Source organism: Giraffa tippelskirchi, chromosome 7 (assembly GCF_054371585.1).
Source record: "Giraffa tippelskirchi isolate mGirTip1 chromosome 7, T2T-mGirTip1v1.2.pri, whole genome shotgun sequence".
NCBI lineage: Eukaryota > Metazoa > Chordata > Mammalia > Artiodactyla > Giraffidae > Giraffa > Giraffa tippelskirchi.
In genome coordinates, this window is record NC_137281.1 from 3,780,548 (window position 1) to 3,793,814 (window position 13,267).

Genomic DNA, 13,267 nt, shown 5'->3' on the forward strand with positions numbered 1-13,267 from the left:
CCTAGAGAATTGAGGAGGCTCAGATCTGCTGAAAAAAACAACACAGCAAGCCGTCAAGAATGTCCACCTGCCCCTGGCCCTGGAGGTGCAGTTCCGTGGAGTGACGGAGTGATGGGAGCAGGTGGTAAGAGGGCATATTGAGCGAGTTCTCTATCTCTGAGATGTGCTTCCTTAAACCTAAGTGAATCTTTTAAGATGTTTCAAAGTTACGGAAAGAGTTGTTGAAGAGAAGCAACAGGGAGCACTTCTCTTACTGAAGAGTGATTTTATTCCTCCTATCTTCTTTACTGAAAACACACATCCCACTTTCCTGTTGTGTACTAAAATGCTTCTGGTATTATTTCTAGTAGCTTTACCTATATATTTCAAGTAGAATCCTCAACTCTTAAAACCTGGAAAAGCTAAAACATAATTATTTCTAAAGTATTCATTCAAAACTTTTATCCTATACCAAGCCAATTGTCTTGCTAAAAAGTGTTATAACATGAATTTAGTGACTTTCAGGCAACCCAGTTACAGTAAAAGAATTATGCTTAATATTGATGACTCTGAAGATATGTCTATATTAACAAACTTAAACTGACTTTAAGATCAGATATCAGTTTAACACGGATTTTATTTACCTGTTTATTTATTTCCCAGAGTGTGTGAACCTGAAATTCATTTAGCTTCATTCTTGTATTTAGAATTATTTGCTTTCTTTTCTTTAAGCCAATTTAATAGTGCTCCTTTACAAATCAGCAACACTATCCAAAAGCAAAGACACATACTGAGACATACGTAAATCCAGACAGAGACCTCATAGCTTCATTTTCTAAACTTAGCCATCAATCAGCTGTTACAGTATAAAACTCACTAGTTTGTAAATAACGGTAACAGTAAAATACAGTTACTCTTTAAAATAAATATATTTATGTAAAATTTTTAAATAAGTAATAAGTGAAATTTTCAAATGATTCTTTCATGTTGTCATCCTCAGTCTCAGAAATTAGAGATGGCTTAGACAAGCGTTCCTAAGAGTCCTGGTCTCAAGGCATAGGCAGAGAAAATCGTTCTCCTAGTAGGACTTGTTCTTTAAGGGTCAGAATTCTGGAAAAAAAAAAAAAAAGTATTTTAAAAGCTAACTTTCTCTAATTGCACATGCAAAAGGAACCAGTATTTTTTCTTCATTTCAAAAGAGTTTTTAATCTTAACAAATTTTCTCCAGAGTCCAGAGAATATTGTGGCCACACAATGTTAGAATTAAATATCTTCTTTCTTTTCTGTAGTCATAGTTTCATAGGTTAATTTTAGACCAGAGAGTGCTCAGATTGGCCCTGATAACAGTGGGAAAGTGGCTGATAAAATGTACCAGCAGAGACTGTTCCTCTGGAGAGAAGGGGGTCTTCTTTTGATCAGAAGAATCTGAAGCAGTAAGGGAACTTGCAGGAGTTGGGGAAGCTTGGTCCCCCCGCCCCCACCGCCGCCGCCGAGAGTTGGGAAAAAATTAGAAGGGGATCATTTAGAATGAATAGGACATTTAACCTCAGTTTATTTTCCCATCCATGGCAATAAAGATTTAATTGTAAGATGCTATAATATTATAAGATAGTATAATATTATAATCCAGAGACTCAATTTTTTAGGTCATTTTCCATCCTTCAACTTAAAGACCAGCGATCATTAAAGCAAATCTAAGTTTTCTCTTTCTTGGCCCATCTGGCTTAAAAAGGGCAATGTCCCATGTTGAACAACCTGCAACCAAGAACAGCACTCCTAGAAATGAAGTCCAGCCTCCCAGAAACATGACTCGGGGGCCCCTGAGGGAGACCCAGACCGGCCTCTGCATTTCCTTCAAATCCTGTGCGTGGTGGGATTTTGAGAGTCCTCTGCTCTCCCATTGCTCACTGACCAGAAGTCTGTAGTTGACCCAGGGCCTCCCATGAGGGGTGCCCAGGTGCGGGGTGGAGTGGGGTTGAGGGAACATTTGAACCGGTGCCAGCGTCACCGGGGTCGCCCTCGAGGAGGGTCTGCCATAGCTGTGAGGTCTGCGTGAACGTGGCCAGCCCAGTAGGCTGTACCCCTTGCGGTGGATGGACTGTCGCAGCCTGGAGTAACGGAGAGTTGCTGGAGGACCTGGAGTTGGCTACAAGGGAGAAGGCCATGGGGGTCAGGACCTGAGGGCCAAGGGGCGGGAATAGTCTCACAGCGGCTTTGTGGACACAGAGTGCAGCGGGAGATAAAACAGCAGAAGTAGCCCCAGGTCTATCACCCCGTTTGGTGTCTAAGGTAAAACTGAAGCGGACATGAGGCTTAGGTGAAAAAGAAACCTTGCTTCTCAAGTCAATTAGTAAAGAAAATCACAGGACAAGAAGAAAATGCCTGTTGGTGGGTTGCTTGGGGGAAAAGACATGGAAGACTGCGGGGCTGGGGTTTGTCATTTTTCTACTCCTGGGAAATAAAAGTGCGGTGTGTAGCAGGGAGCAATTTGTTGGAGGCAGTGGCGGGTGCCAAGCTATGACCCCCGGTGCGTCGGCCTCAGCGTTGAGGAGGACGGGCGCAGGGCATGCTGGGAGTTGTAGTTCCTGCGGAGCCAGCGAAAGCCGGAGAGAGGAGAGAGAAACAGGACTTGGCTCCTTCAATGAGCGGACCTGTAGCCCCGCGGATCTTGGAAGAACAAAGTAGAGAGTGAGAGCAAGCAAGTTCTCGTGGGAGAGAGAGAAACTCAGAGGTCTCCACCCAGCAGTTTGGGGAGACCTGCAGTTTACCTTGAAATCCTGGGCCTCAGCAACTGATGTTCTTGGAGAGTCAGCCGTGAGCGGTGGCTTAGTTCACTGCCCAGGAATTGGACCCGGGTGGCCTGGGGGAAAACCAGGAATCCTAGACGCACCAGGGGCTAGAAGCTAGAGACAACGTTCCTCTGGATCTCGTCCCCAGTGATAAATTCATTTCTCAAGAAGTCAAAAGCTGTTAAAAAAAAAAGAAAGAAAGAAAAAGTGTACGAAGTATATTAGAGACACAGCCCAACAAGCCAGAGGCACAGAGAAACTGCTTGTTCAGTTAAGACCAAAGTGAGGCAGAATTACGCTCCTGGAGAGAAGAGATGTGGGCCTTCCCCTGGGGACGAGGAGCCCGATAAAATGGCAGTTAAATCATTCACACAGGGCACTTCTTCCAGATTTCTTCACCTTTGGCCAATTGTCTGGTTTCTTTTTCCACACCTGACCTGCCCCAGGATCCTCCCCAAAACACATGTGCAACTTCTTTCCAAGACAGATTCTAGTCCAGAGCCCAATGAGGGGGTCCTTGGCATCACCTATTATGGGATGGTGCCCCCTTCTTTTTAACCTCCAAGGAGCCTTTCTGGGCATGTGCAGCGTCTCCCCAGTCCCAAGAGTGGGAAATATGTGACCTCTTGATCTTTTAATCAAATAGAGTTTAGCCCTGCCGTGATTGTTATCTTAAGTGTCGGCAGGAGACAAAGTCCAGCTACTCACTCTGTTCTTGTCATTTCCATCTCCAAGTTGCCGACAGGAGGCTGGTTGTAAATGTCTGGCCTAGAGTCCACCTGCCTCCTTCCTCAGGAAATGTAAACAGGGGTCTAATTGTAAATGCCCAGCCTAGAGCTTACCTAGATCCTACCTCAGGGCCAAATGGAGCTCCTGGGCGTTATTTCTGCTCCCTGTTTCCTGTAGGCAGACGCCAGCCTCCGGGACCTTCCCTGAGTTCCAAAGTGCAGCTTCAAGCAGTTGCTAATCATGGAGCTGCCCAGAAACCACCTGAGACAAAATTAAAGGGGCCAAAGCAATTTCATTGTCTAAAAATGTTCTACCTACAAGAAGAGACCTTTAAAAAGTAAGGTTGCAGTTACTAGCTGCCGGCAGACATTGTTCTGTGAATGGAGGTGGCATCCTAGTCTGAGATCACACCCAGTGTCACCTAGCTATTTCCTTGGATGTCTGAATTACTTCATTTTGACTTTTAGCTGTAGTTTTCTCCCCAGTAGCCAAAGCAGGTGCCACCATTAGTGATGCCAGTGTTTGTATGCGAAGATGAAAGAATCGGGGCTCCTAACATCTTCTCCTGACTTGTGGACACAGTGGAGGAAAGAGAGGGTGGGACAAGTTGACCGAGTAGCATTGAAACATATACACTGTGTGTGCTAAGCCACTTCAGTCGTGTCCAACTCTTTGTGACCCCGTGGACTGTAGCCCTCCAGGCTCCTCTGTCCATGGGATTCTCCAGGCAAGAATACTGGAGTGGATTGCCATTCTTTTCTCCAGGAGATCTTCCTGACCCAGAGATGGAACCCAGGTCTCCTGCATTGCAGGCAGATTCTTTACCATCTGAGACACCATGGAAGCTCCCAAACCTATACATTACCACGTGCAAAATAGACAGCTAATGGGAAGTTGCTGTGTAACACAGGGAGCTCAACCCGGTGCTCTGTGACAACCCAGAGGGGTGGGGGGGGGGTGGGTGAGAGGGAGGTTCAAGAGGGAGGGGACGTATGTATACCTATGGCTGGTTCACATTGTTGTACAGCAGAAACCAACAGAACATTGTAAAGAAATTATCCTCTGATTAAAAATAAATTAAAAAAAATCTTCTGAAAGTGTCTAACTCTCTGACGGCCTGTTCTGCCAGTTTTCCCCGGTGCACAGACTGCTTCATTCCTGATCTCCACCCTAGACTCCTCTCAGGGGGGTGTTGAAAGCCAGCAGCTGCAGCAGCTCCTGATTTAATCCTTGTAGAGGTAGATGGCAAGTGCCAGCTTCAGTCGGCAGGGCTCCTGTATGGTCAGAAATTCAGCGACGGTTTGGGAGGCAATTCATGACCATTACGGTCCAGGAAAATACTCTCTCTTGTTGCTTCTCCCAACATTTAGAGTTACACGGTTACCATCCTTGATCTCATATGAAACTATACGGCATCATTTTATCAGAGGCTCAGTAGTGGAAGAAGGAACAATTTTGTGAAACAGAAAAAACACAAATAACAAAGCTGGCAGTATTCGTAAGGTCATAAGTGAGAATTAAGCCGAGAACTTCCATTAGGTGTGACCCAGTAGATTTCAGGTCATCTGACTCAATCCATTCTGTATCAGTCTTTATCTCTCAGAGAAATTATTTATTGGCACCATCCGTAAGGGACCAGCCCTCTCATTGTTCTCCGAGCCGCGTTGGATCCTGTATCGAAAATGTGGAGTGTTCTGATGAGCCATGCAACTGTCAGATTTCTCTATGGGCTCCAGCGGCCGCCTGCGACCAACTTCTGACCAAACTGGTGAACATACAGACGCAGCATCCTAGACACAGCTGAGGAGGGTACGATCTGCTGAGAAAGTGAGACACAAAGTCATCAGGAATGTCCATCCTAAACAACATGGTCCTACTGTGGAGCCCAGGAAACTCTACTCAATATCCTGCGATAAACCATAACGGAAAAGAATATGAAAAAGAGGGACTTCCCTGGTGGTCCAATAGCTAAGACTCCATGCTCCAAATCAAGGGGCCCAGGTCCCATCCTGGGTCAGAGAACTAGATTCCACACACCACAGCTATGCGTTGGCTCAGACAAATAAATATTTTTTAAAAATATGAAAACCGTATCTATAACTGAATCACTTTGCCGTACAGCTGAAATTAACGCAACATTAGAAATCAACTTTACTTCAATAAAAGAAAAAAAAAGAATATCCATCTGCCCTTGGCCTTGGGAGTCCAGTTCCATGAAGCAATGGAATGAGGGGGACCAGGTGGTAGAAGGACATGTTGGGCAAGTTGTCCGTCTCTGAGCTTTGGTTTCTTCACACATAAATAACATTTTTAAAGTATTTCAAAGTTACTGGGAGAGTTACTTGAAGAGACGTGAGGAGGAGGAGAATGCATCTCCCCAAAATGTTCCACTTTGGATACGGATACGGGTTGTTTTGAGCTGAAGGCGATTCAGACCCAGCAGACTCAGGAGAAGCTCTATGTCTCTCCTTTAACTGCTCAAAATAATTACATTAGGGGACCTACGCCAGGAAGAGAGCTATTACCAGAGAACAGCTTTTACTCTCAAAGGACCTGCCTGCCTGGAGGAGCAAGCAGCTGTTCACTGACCACTTGCTTTTCTCACCTCCTGTAAGTTGTCTTCCTCCCCCTTGAGGCCTCAGATCCCTACCCCCTTCTCCTAGCTCAGGGGAGAGTGTGAGCCTCAATTGCCAGACTCTCTCTGAGCCTAGGGACTTCCCTGGTGGCACAGTCAGTAAAGAACCCGCCTGCAACGCGGCGGAGACCCAGGTTCGATCCCTGGGTGGGAAAGATCCCCTCGAGAAGGGAATGGCTACCCACTCCAGTATTCTTGCCTGGAGAATCCCATAGACAGAGGAGCCTGGTGCGCTACAGTCCATGTGGTTGCAAAGAGTCAGACATGACTTAGTGATTCTACCGCCACCACTACCACCATACATAAGGGATCAAATTTGTTAATTTGTCTCATGTCAATTTAATTATTACAGCATCCAAATAATCTAGAAAGCAAAGTTTTCTGCCTCTTTGAAAGCAAAAGACTCCAACCCAGACCTGGGCACATGTGGTAGCTGCTTAACTGGTAAAAGCTGAGTGGATAAGAATGACGATTTTTTTATTTGAAGTCAACCTGCTCTGCTGATTCACATCCAAGCACCCCCACTCTCAGCTGGTCTGTCTGGTTTTGCACAAGCTACATACCATCTCTGTCCTCCTTTCCTGTGTAATTCAGAGGAGATTATTATCATCATTATTCCCTCTCTTCTTTGATATGTGAGAAGTGACTCTTTTTATTAAAACAATTTTATTTGTTCATTTATTTAGACTGCATCTGGTCTTAGTTGGCTTCCCAGGTGGCGCTAGGGGTAAAGAACCCTCCTCCCAGTGCAGGAGACATAGGAGACATGGGTTCGATCCCTGGGTCGGGAAGATCCCCTGGAGGAGGGCACAGCAACCCACTCCAGGATTCTTGCCTGGAAAATCCCATGGACGGAGAGGCCTGAAGAGTTAGAGTCCATGGGGTCACAAAGAGTCAGGCACGACTCATGCGAGTTAGCATGCAGGCCCTGATCCTAGTTGCAGCATGGGACTGTTTATTGCAGGCTCCCTGTGGGCTTCCCTCCTGTGGTGGCCTGCAGGGCCCAGACCCTGTGGGCTCAGGAGCCCCGGGCATGTAGGACCTTACTTTCCAGACCAAGGATCTTGAACCCGCCTCCCCTGCATTGGCAGGCAGATTCTTTAGCACCGAGCTGCCTGGGAAGCCCTCTGTGTATTTTACCACCATTTAAAAAAAAAAAATTGCTGCCCATGATAAATAACAGAACCCAGGCATAGCAAACCCCAAAGTGACTGAATGTAAGGCATCATGCGTTCGTTCTCCACACACACCTAAATCTGCAGGTGTTCAAGTCCCATACAGTTACCCCAATAGCTGCAGAAGAGGAGGAACCCATAGATTCGAAGGGCCCACAGTAAAAAGATATTGAAATCATAAAACCTATACTAGGGCATGATCACCAACCCTACATCATAAATCTTATATAAGGGTGATATCTAATATTATACGAACAAGAGTAAAAATTGTCTTAGAGCTTCAAGGCACTGATCCAATCTCCCCACACCCTTCCTTACACACACACACACACACACACACACACACACACACACACACAGAGACAGCTCCCAGCTCCCAGCTCCTGCTTTCATCTGTAAAATGGGTCTCTCCTCCCTCAGGGTGGAGCCAGGCTGAGCCCCCTGCACTCTGGGGTTGCAGAGGTCTCTTTGGGAGGATGTGAACTCAGCGCCCAGTCTCCTACAGGAGAGGGTGACCCGAGACTCACTGGATCCTTGGAGCAGAGCCTGGAGCCCTGAGTCAGTCAGGGAGGCTGAGGTTAAGCCGTGCGGGACTGGAGCTGAGACATCTCCAAGAACCGAAGCGGGGAGTCCTGAGCACAGAAGACAGCCTTTACCCCTGGGTTGGTGGGGTGGGGGTGGGGGAACACCTGCAGCGTTGTTGTCAGCCCTGACTCTCCTGTGGTTACCCCCAGGGGGTGGTTCCGAGATGGTGTTTATTGTAGTAAAAATACACATAATGTATAACGTACCATTTTAACGTACACATTTAAATACACATAATGTATAACGTACCATTTTAACCATTTTAACGTACACATTTCAAGTGTCCAGTTCAGAAGTGTTAAGAACATTCACATTTTGGGCAACCAAACTCCAGAACTTTTTTTCATCTTGCAAAACCGAAACTGTACACATTCCACAAAAATCCCCCCTTTCTCCTCCACGATTGTTGGCAATGGCCAACAACTTTCTGTCTCTATCAATCTGACCACTGTCGGTACTTCAGGGGAACGCTTCAGTATTTGTCATTTTCTATCAGGCTTGTGTCACCTAGTTAAATGTCCACAGGTTCATCCATGTTGTAAATTATTGGAAACGGGTTATATTCTTTTTGTGGCAGTGTGTTTCTTTAATGTTTCATGCTTTTTTTGTAGCTTTCCATTGACGTGCTCCCATTTGAAGTAGCAGACATCTTCAGTCTTTGCTAGTTACCCTCAGCTGGAGTAGTCTTTGTAAGGATGGTGGTGCTGTCATCTGGGACTTGCTCTGTCTTTCTGTCCCCACACCTGCTCCACTTTTCTTGCTGCCTCTTGTGGGAGAATTCTTTAGCTTTTCTGTCTCGTCTGCTCTGACAGCTCACCAGGCTGCCTCCTGGAAACGGGTCTCTGGATTTCCAGAAGGAGGCTCTAGAGCTCCAGTCTGCGGGCTCCCTCACCCAGAGCGGGGCTGGTTTGCTGAGCTTTGTCTACTCACACTCCCCTGGGCACTGCAGGGGGAGGATCCCACAAGGAGCCCCCGGAGAGCAGGGGGAGGTGTGGGTGAAGCACTGAGGGTGCCCGTGGAAGCGGGAGGTAGATTCCTGCCTGTGGTGCTCAAGGAGGCCTGTGGTTGGGTTCCCTGTTGAGAGCAATCCCTTTCCCGCCCTTTGAAATGTTGATCTGCCTCTTTGCCAATATCCTGCCTCTCCCTCCTCACGGAGGTCCCATGTCAGCACTGTGGATGCTGCTATAGAGACACAGATGTCGCCAGCGGTGTTCTGCAGAACTAGGCAAACCAGACACTCACTGGGCTCTTTCCTTTGTTGTGGTGGGAGATCAGCCCCATGAGACGTTTCCTTGTGTGTGTGTTTGGGGGGTTGGGGGGAAGTTTCTGTTACTTTGGCTTTGATTGCATTCTTTTTTTGGAGTGCCAGACTCTTCCCTGGAGAAGGCTGACCGTCTGCAAATTTTCTCTTGCGCATGTGAATCTTCCGAGGGTATTATTCTCGAGGTTACACCTCCACCCCCAGAGGGGTCCGGGCAGGTTCCCTGGCACTGCAGTTTCTGCAGCCCATAGCGAGGTCTGCCTGTGACCCAGATACACAGACAGACAAGACTCCTCCAGGGCTCCTTGGGCACATGGAACTAAGTCCCACCACACTCGCAGAGGTGCTTTTCCAACCCAATCTAAAATATGGGCAGAACCTCAACAGTCATTTCTCCAAAGAAGACACACAGATGGCCAACAAACACATGAAAAAAAAAAGATGCTCAACATCGTTCATTATCAGAGAAATGGAAATCAAAACTACAATGAGGTATCAGCTCACACCAATCAGAATGGCCATCATCATAAGTCTGCAAAAAATAAACTCTGGAGAGGATGTGGAGAAAAGGGAACCTTCTTGCACTGTTGGTGGGAATCTAAACTGATACAGTCACTATGGAGAACAGCACGGAAGTTCCGTAAAAAACAAAACTACCATATGATCCAGCAATCCCACTACTGAGTGTGTTACATGAGAAAAACAATCCAGAAAGACACAAGTACCCTAATGTTTATTGCAGCACTGTTTGCAGTCGCCAGCACATGGAAGCAACCTAACTGTGATGAGTAGAGAAGATGTGGTACATAGACGACGGAATGTCACTCAGCCACAAAAAGAAACAAGGTTGGGTTATTTGTAGTGATATGGATGGACGTGGAGTCTGTCACACAGAGTGAAGTAAGTGAGAAAGAGAAAGACAGATACCACATATTAATGTATGTGGACGGAATCACAAACAGTGCAGATGAGCCTGTGTGCAGGGCAGGAACAGAGAAGCACAACAAGAGAACAAACATGTGGAGCAGGCGGGGGAAGGGGAGGGCGAGACGAACTGAGAGAGTGGCACCGACATTTACGCACTAGCGTGTGTAAGACTGACAGCTGGCGGGAAGCTGCTCGGGGAGCGCAGCTCAGCGCTCTGTGAGGGCCTAGGGGCTGGGATGCGGAGGGGACACGTGTATACACATAGCAGGTCTGCGTCTTTGTATGGCAGAAAAATAACCCCAACTTTTCCAAAAGGTGCTTTTCCTCCTGAATGGATGTCTACTTGTTCTTTGTTTATTGAAATATAGCTGGTGTATAATATTAGTTTTAGGTGTATAGCATAGTGATTCAATATTCTTACAGTGACTGTATGATATCATTTGTACGTGGAATTTAAAAAAATAATACAAGTAAATGTATCAAAGGAGAAACAGACTCACAGATCCAGAAAGCAAACTACTGGTTACCAGCGGTGCGAGGGAAGGTTGTTTTTGTTCAGTCGCTAAGTCGCGTCTGACTCTCTGCGACCCCATGGACTGCAGCACTATCTCTGTTCTCCACTATTTCATGGAGTTTGCTCCAATTCATGTCTATTGAGTTGGTGATGCTGTCTAACCATCTCCTCCTCTGTCACCCCCTTCTCCTTTTGCCATCAATCTCTCCCAACATCAGGGTCTTTTCCAATGAGTCGGCTCTTCGCATCAGGTGTCCAAAGAAAGGGAAGGAGGCGGGATCAAATTACGGATATGGAATGCAGGGGTACAAACTATTATCCTATGTATAAAATAGATAGGCAGCAAGGATAGATCATAGAGTACACGGAATTGTCACCCTTATCATGTAATAACTTTTGATGGTGAAATAATCGGTGAAACTACTCAGTAGCTATGCTGTACACCTGAAACTAAATAATATAATACTGTAAAGCAAGTCTACTTCAATTAAAAAGAAATACTGATATAATCAATAGTTCACAATTACTTACTTAGTTTTCACTAGTAATTAGAATTGCTATAGGGTTTCACCAATGGCTCACTGAATAAGGAATCGCCTGCAATGGAGGAGACACTGGAAATGGGAATTTGATCCCTGGGTCGAGAATGATCCCCTGGGTAAGGAAATGGCAACCCACTCCAGTATTCTTTCCTGGGAAATCCCATGGACAGAGGAGCCTGGCGGGCTATCGCCCATGGGGTTGCAAAGAGCCAGACATGACTGAGCAACTAAGCACAAAGGTTAAGAAGTCTGATTAATATGTGTCATTAAAACTACTGGAAGTAATAAGGAAAATATCTTTGTGTTCAAGGAAATTTTTTAAAACTTATAAGGATGAACGTGTATTTTGTTAAAGGGAAAGGAAGTAATTTTGTCCTAAAGTGACATTAAAGTGGGGGAGGGGAGAAGCAGAACACTGAAAATCAGAGTGTGATAAGGGAAGTTATAGAAAACTTGTGGAGGGTTTCCCTGGTGGCCCAGGGGTTAAGACTCTGGGCTTTCACTGCAGGGGGCCTGGGTTAAATATCCCTGGTATGGGACCTAAGATTCTGCAAGCTGCAGACAAGGTTGAAAAAAAAAAAAGTTGTGCTATCTTTGAAAGTCTTCCCCAAATCAAATTCCTTTACCACACACACAAAAAATTATTTGACTATGGCAAATCTTCTTTGCGTTATGATGTGGGATTCAGTTCCCTGAGCAGGGATGGAACTTGGGCTCCGCGCTTTGGGAGCATGGAGTCTTAGGCACTGGACTACCAGAGAAGTCACTCCCAAGTAATATTATAAGTGAAGTATTTTTTTGACCTCTAGCTAATTTGGGGATTTTTCAGTGAGCCCCTACAACATCTCAGAGAAAGATATTGAACTCATTATAGTTGGGAAAATTGGCAAATATCATTATGTGGCTATCACGGTCAAGTAAGTGATGATGAACCTTCTAAGGTGATACTAGGAGGATAAATGTTATCAATATTTTTTCTAAAAAACCATATGAAATTGTAAAAAGCCTAATATGTCCCAGCATATTGTTATCAGTCATAATTCTAATTATTATCTTGAAATATTAAATGTTACAGAAATAGCCAAAAATCTCTTCCTTTTTCTTACCTCAATTGCCATTTAATTTTCCATCAACAGAGTCAAACACCTCACCTCTGGAATTCTCACCTTACATAGGTTATGTAAGGACTCATCCTGTGTTTTATTTCTCTACTTCTTTGCCAAGCATAGCTTTGACTAGACGGACCTTTGTCAGCAAAGTAATGTCTCTGTTTTTTAATACACTGTCTAGGTTTGTCATAGCCTTCCTTCCAAGGAGCAAGCATCGTTTAATTTCATGGCTGCAGTCACAGTCCACAGTGATTTGATATATCCTAGTAAATTGCTATCAGTCATAAGTTATCTTAAAATTTAATATATTATCTTAAAATTCTGTGTTATGGAGATAACCAAAATTCTCTTTTCTTTTTTCTTACCATGGCTGTTATTTAATTTTCCGTCAACAGAGCCAAACACCCCAGCTCTGAAATTCCCATCTTACATAGGTTATGTAAGAACTCACTTTGCCAGCCTTTAGAGGGTTAGAGGGAAGGTTAGGTGACTTTTCCAGGCTCACATGGCCAGTAAAGTGAGGAGGCGTGGGGTGGCGGGGAGAGGAATGTGTGAAGCCTGGAGGGTGTCCACATTGTACCCCTGTCCCTGGAAAGACAGCAGACCCTCAGTCATCTCCCCAAACCCCTTCTTCACCTTGCTGCCCTGCTCACAACCACTCAATGACTCCCTGTGGGACCCGCCCATTTAATGAATATCAGGGGAATAACCTGTTAATGATCTGCTCTGTCTCCTGCCCTGCTTCAGCCAACTGTTTTCTCCTCCTAGTCGATCTACACCAAGAATAATCATTTTAAAAATCCTTGACGGCTTTCCGTGAGATGCCCACCTACATCCATCAGTTCATGATTTCACATGAAAGTGAGATCCGATCAAGGGAACCCCTTCTCATCTCACAGAACCCTTCACCACCTCCCCTCTTCTCTCTCCTCTCCCCAATTTCTCTCTGTATTTATCTTCTCCTGCAACATGATACAGCATGCACCACTCATAGATCAGACACGGCTTTAAAGTCCAATTTT